Source organism: Nothoprocta perdicaria, unplaced genomic scaffold, assembly GCF_003342845.1.
Source record: "Nothoprocta perdicaria isolate Ctin4 unplaced genomic scaffold, notPer1 scaffold_132, whole genome shotgun sequence".
Lineage (NCBI taxonomy): Eukaryota > Metazoa > Chordata > Aves > Tinamiformes > Tinamidae > Nothoprocta > Nothoprocta perdicaria.
Genome location: NW_020454450.1, coordinates 2,058,576 through 2,064,413, shown reverse-complemented (window position 1 = coordinate 2,064,413; position 5,838 = coordinate 2,058,576).

Below are 5,838 nucleotides of genomic sequence, written 5' to 3'. Positions count from 1 at the left end.
GGAGGGACCGCGCGGCGCCCGCCTCGCCCCGCCCTGGCCGCTCCGAGATGCGCGGGGACGCTCCGCGCAGCAGCTCCGCGCGGCAGCCCCGAGCTCCGCGCAGCAGCTCCGCGCGGCAGCCCCGAGCTCCGCGCAGCAGCTCCGCGCGGCAGCCCCGAGCTCCGCGCAGCAGCTCCGCGCATCAGCTCCGAGCTCCGCGCAGCAGCTCCGCGCGGCAGCTCCGCGCAGCAGCTCCGAGCTCCGCGCAGCAGCTCCGCGCATCAGTCCCGAGCTCCGCACATCAGCTCCACGCAGCAGCTCCGCGCGGCAGCTCCGCGCATCAGCTCCGCGCATCAGCTCCGAGCTCCGCGCAGCAGCTCCGAGCTCCGCGCATCAGCTCCGAGCTCCGCGCGGCAGCTCCAAGCTCCGCGCAGCAGCTCCGCGCAGCAGCTCCGAGCTCCGCGAGGCAGCTTTGACCTCCACGCGGCAGCTCCCAGCTCCGCACATCAGCCCTGAGCTCCGCCCGGGCTGCAGCCTTGGCAGAACAGGTCACCCCACAGCTTCCTCCCTGTGTTGAGGCCCATGTCCCCATGCCCTGGCTTGTGCCCCCTTGCAGCCCTCCCTTGCGAGGAAGGCCCACTGGCAGCTTGCAGAAAGAAATGCCCTGTTTTGCCGGACTCCCTTGCTGCCAGGCATCCTTGGGCCCGAGCGCCCTCTCCTGCCTTCGTAGCTCCTAAATCCCCACGGGTAAAAACAGMAAAACCACAGTACCAGTCACTGCACAGGAGATACAAATTTCATTCTGATTTTTTTTTCTGCACTGCCAAGGTGAAGCTTTCCCGTTTGCAAGAGGAGAAGGCCATGTGCCAGCAAGCTTCAAGCCCTCCATGAAGGTGGAAGAACCCTGTTYTTCTCCAGTACGCAGCAGGGAAGACCTCTCCTCAATGAGCCACCACCATGTCCCAGCAGCCAAGGTCCAAGGGGGAGAATCCCTTGCCATCCCCACTCCTGCTCTTCCCCTTGCCTTGCTCATGAGTTGYATTAGAAATAAAGGCATGATGAGCTGGACAGATTGACCCAACCGAGGGGATGTGCTCAAGGAGACGGCCTTGCCACAAACCATCCCTCGCGATGGAGACGAGCAGGCGCATTGCAGTAGTGAGTGACCCTGCAGCTCGCACTCACTGCCCGTAAACAAGGCCCAAGGCCCCTGTTGAGGGCAAAGCAAGAAAGCAACAGTGCAATCTCCACCAAGAGCAGCGTGCCAAGCCCCTTCAGTGGCAAATGCGGGGAGAGGAAGCCCAGCTTTCCCTGAGCTCCCGCTGCCCGGCTTTTCCCCCTGTCAAGGTTACCCAGCCAAAGTTAAAGCCAACATTAGCATCTAAATGTGCCAGTGTCTGACAAAGGCAACGCGGGTCCCCAGCCCAAGGTTTTGCTCCTCCGGCGGCAAGAAGGCTCTTGCTGCCATAGTAACTGTTTTCAGACACGGCAATTATTTCTTCCCAGCTTCTCCCCCTCTCCCCTCCACCCCATCTCCCTTCCCCCAGCTTGTCTTGTGCTTCCAAGTATTTTCTCTTCCTCTTTCTTTTTTTTTTWTWWTTTTTTTTTTCTGTCTGKGGCAAATCGGTGGCTTTCGGGGCTGGAGTCTTTGCAGAAACGTGGTGATTCCCGGCACTGTGCAAGCGCTTCCCTCGCTCGGCTCTGCTCGGCTTCTTCCCAGTGTGACTTCTGCTGCCTCCCTTTTGTTTCTGGACCAAGAACAAGCGACACCAGCCCAAGCAAAGTTAAGGGCAAGGGCTGCAATTGGGACTACCCTGGTTTGCTTGTGCATTTTGTGCATTGCTGCTGCGGGGTTAATGAACGGCACAGGGTGACTAACGCTTCCATGTGGGCAGGGGCAACCCAGAGCAGGTGGCAGGGTGGGAAGCCGTAATCCTGCCAGCCACTCTCTGAAAGAAGACTGAGCGGGAAGGGGCAGGAGCCAGTCCTGGTCCCCGGGGCTGCACAAGCAGCTTTCCAGGCTCAGCAGCGTCCCTGTCATGGAGCAGGGATGTGGGGCTATGTGGTATCAGTGAGGGCCGAATGGTCTGCAAGCGCCCTGGGAGTTTCCTGGATATTCATGCTGAGGAAAAAACATCTTGTGGATTTACTGGGACTCCTTCCTCCTGGGAAGGGTGACATTTTATCCCACGGGGCTGCTGAAAATGACGGGGTGCAGCTAGAGTTCCCATTACCCACACCGCTCATCGGGAAGCCCCCTCTGCGCAAGAGCTGCCCGGAGCGGGGGAAATTCCCTCTCCTCAGCTTCCAGGGGGGAAGGAACTGGTCGGGCAGCCCCTGGACAAACATCCTGAGGCCAGAGAATGAAAGAAGGGAACTGAAAGCCTGCAGGTTTCGTTTAACCCTTCCCCCTGCCCGCCAAGGCCCCCGGGGTGATTTGGAGAATAAGGCTGAGCTCTCTTGTGAAAACTGCGGGGAAATGACCCATGTCCTGYCACCTCCTAATGCCCTTAAACAGCAGTGTCAGGTGTGTGTCACAGCCTCCTATCTCTTGAGCTTCCCCTGACACCCTCAGGTCCCTGCAGTGTCTTCTGCAGTGCTTTCTCTCTTAACAATAAACAAATAAATGAACAAAGTGAATTAGCCTTGCTGGTGGTGAGAAGCAAGTGGCTTTGAAATATTATGAGTTCTCCAGCACTCGTTCCCAGGGCAGTAAATCTTGGAGCCTGCCTATGTGCAAGGGAGGCAGAGTGAGTGAAAGCACGGTGCTAGCAACAGAGATTTTGTGCTCATGATCATCCAGTGCTTTCCAAGCGGAGATCAGCGTTTCAGACCACCTCTGGTTCCGACTTTATAGACAAGCCATAGCCCATACTGACTTGTGTGATGTGTTGGCCAAAGGCTGAGGAGCTGGGCAGAAATCCTATGGAAGTGGCGTTTTCTGATGCCTTGTGCAGGGGAAGCTCGGGGACAGGCAGGATGGGAGACACCCTTAGCCCAACGTGTTCCATGGCCAGACTCAGAGCTTCTGGTCCTGACCGCATGTCCATTTGATTGCACAGGCATTAACCATGCAGTTCAGGATTGCTTTTCCCATTATGCTGTTTTATTTCCCAAGAAGGATGACCACCCTTGGGGCATGGGCTTGGACYAAGGCCGTGGACAATTACCATAGGTGAAAGGCTTGCAAATCCAGAGCAGTTCCCTTGCATGGATTCCCTTTTGGGATGCTGCTGGTTCTGTGCTTGCCATGCAAACACTAACAGTTGACCCCTGTGTGACTCTTCATGCTGGCACCTTGCTCCCCTTTTAATACTTGTAGCAGTTAAGCCAAGAGCATCTCTGCTAAGTGCTGCAGAGCTGAAAGGGAACCTACAACCTGGGTGCCAGCCTAGSAGCCTTTAATTAACAAGTGATAAATACCCCGTGGCAGGAAAACATCCCCGTGCTTCTTGACAGCAGCATTCCTGGAAAAATCAGAGCATTAAGTCTTAGCCAGCTCACCAGGTGCTGCCACAGCATGAAGAGTCACTATGTCCAGCCCCCTGACAGAGCAACCTAAGGACAGATAACTGCCCTCAAAATCTGGCCAAGGGCTGCTGCCAGAGAGGCACGGATTTTGTGTTTTCTGCCAAAAGCAGGTGAACTTTTCCTCTGGGAGCTCATCCACAGCCCTGGGACAGGGGCAGAGCCCCAAACAGGATGGAGAGCCCTGGCAGAAGGGGGTTGCTCCCCTGGGCCCTGCTGCCAAGCTGAACTGCAAGGAATTGCCCATGGTTGGAGGGTGAAGCAAACTCTCCCCCTGTGCATGGCCACAAACACGTAGCGTTTGTCTCAGCAAGCCCAGGGCTGCTCTTTATCAAGCCAAAGCAAAAACTCGGCTTGCAAATGAAAACCAGCCCAGTTTAATCAGAGAGGAAGGGTTCTGCAAGGCTCTGCGCCTGGCAAAGGTGGTTTTCTGGGGCCACCTGGTGACAGTTTGGAAACAGACTTCCAACTTGTCTGGAATGGAATGAAGAGGCCCAAAGTACCCTCTAACACCACTTGGGATCAGATCATCCTCACACTGCTGTGGCCTGGCAAATGGTTGTCCCTAAGGGAAACACCCTCCCTTCCTCCTTCCATCTTCCTTCCATTTTCCTTCCTTGCTTCCTTCCTGGGCCTGGTGTTCAAAGGAACAAAATTCAGATGCATCTCCAAGGCAGGTCGTGTCATCAGGGAGCTTCATTCCTCCTGCCTCTCCTGCACACGGAGAAGGAAGAAACTGCAAAATAGTCTGGTTTTGTTTCTCTGACCTTCTCCCTCCTGGTGTGACCCTGGTTTCTTTTAGCACTTGAATTGGCAGCTTCTGTGGTCACGGTGRGATTTTGAGTCTAACCTGAGCTTATGCAGTTATCACTAGGATCATGCATTTCCATGCTCTATCCATTTAATGTGCAGTTTGGCTCCTTGGACACTTTTATTCAGGCTTTCTGGACATATAAACAAAAGCTGAGGAGCAGATTAAAAAAGAAAAAATAAAAAGCAAAACAATGAATTTGGAGGCCAGCTGCCCATGTAAGTGGTTTGCAGCAGAGAAAGATAGCAGTTTTTTCACCCAAAGAGCAAATCTGCCTGCAGGGCTCTTGGTGCAGAAGAGCACCAGTCACTGCTGATAAATCAGGATTCTGCAAGGACTTGGATAGTGAAGAGCAGAGAAGGACATACACGCTCTGAACGAGAAGGGACATAAACCTTTTGGTCTACAGGCAGCAAGTGACTATTTTGTCATCCAGAACACCTAAACACATCACGCTGAGCTTTCTCCATTCCTCCTTTAACCCCGCTGATAGCTTTTCCTTGCCCAAAATGAATTCTACCTCTCACCCAAGTCCACGTAGCGTTTTCCCCAGGCCAGGGAGTGCCTGGTCGTAGCTGTCGTGTCCTTGTCGGTCCCCAGCTCCCCCTGTCCTGCTCCCCTTTGCCACTGTGCGTTAGCAGCCTGCAGCAGCCGGTGGGACCATGGCCAGCTGGGCCTGTCCCTGCACTGGGGACAGCTCCGTCAGTGCAGCACATGAGCCATGCAGCTGATGGTCCCAAGCTGTGTCCCCACCACCAAGGGGACAGGGATGCTGAAGGTAAGTGGTGCAGGTGAACTGCAGGTTCCTGCAATTACTGTAGTTGCGCTTTGGTGGAACTCTCGCCCTTGTGTTTTTGTGTCGCTAGAGGGAACCCTTTGACTACTGCAAGGAAACAGGCTTTGCACTGTCTCCTTAGCCCTCAAAGCAAGAAAAACAGGAGCTTCTGGCAGACCTGAGCTGCTCCTAGCGCTGGCCTTGCCCAGCTAGGCAGGATGCCCATTAGTGGGGCTGCAAACAGCAGCCGGGGGCAGTAGCACCATCCCAAAGGTCCTAGCTGCTGTCCCTGGATCCGACTGCAGCTTCCCGCCTGGGTTTCCATTGCCCCGGAGCGTTTGCCTGAAGTTCAGCAAAGAGATGGATGCCCCTCTGCCCGGAGACTGCATCTGTGCTGCTTGGAGATGGGAATAATGGGGAGAAACTGCGGGGCCACCTCCTGTCTGCGTACAATCATCCACCTAATTCATTCCTGTGTTTCACAGCCAAAAAAAGTACAGAGCACTTGTAGGATTTTCACCCCAAATACCTTGTGGGACAGGCCCCGAGCCAGTTGTGCCAAAGGCTGGTGGTTTCAACCACACTTTCACATCTTTAGGAGTTAAAAAAATATTCACATATATATATATAGCATGCACTTTTATTTTTTGAAAGCTCAAGACAGAAGGTTGCTGTTACAAAATGATACTTTAAATAAACTGAGCTTGCCTTCTTATGCATTCAAGTCTTGTTTAAGTTTTCCTGT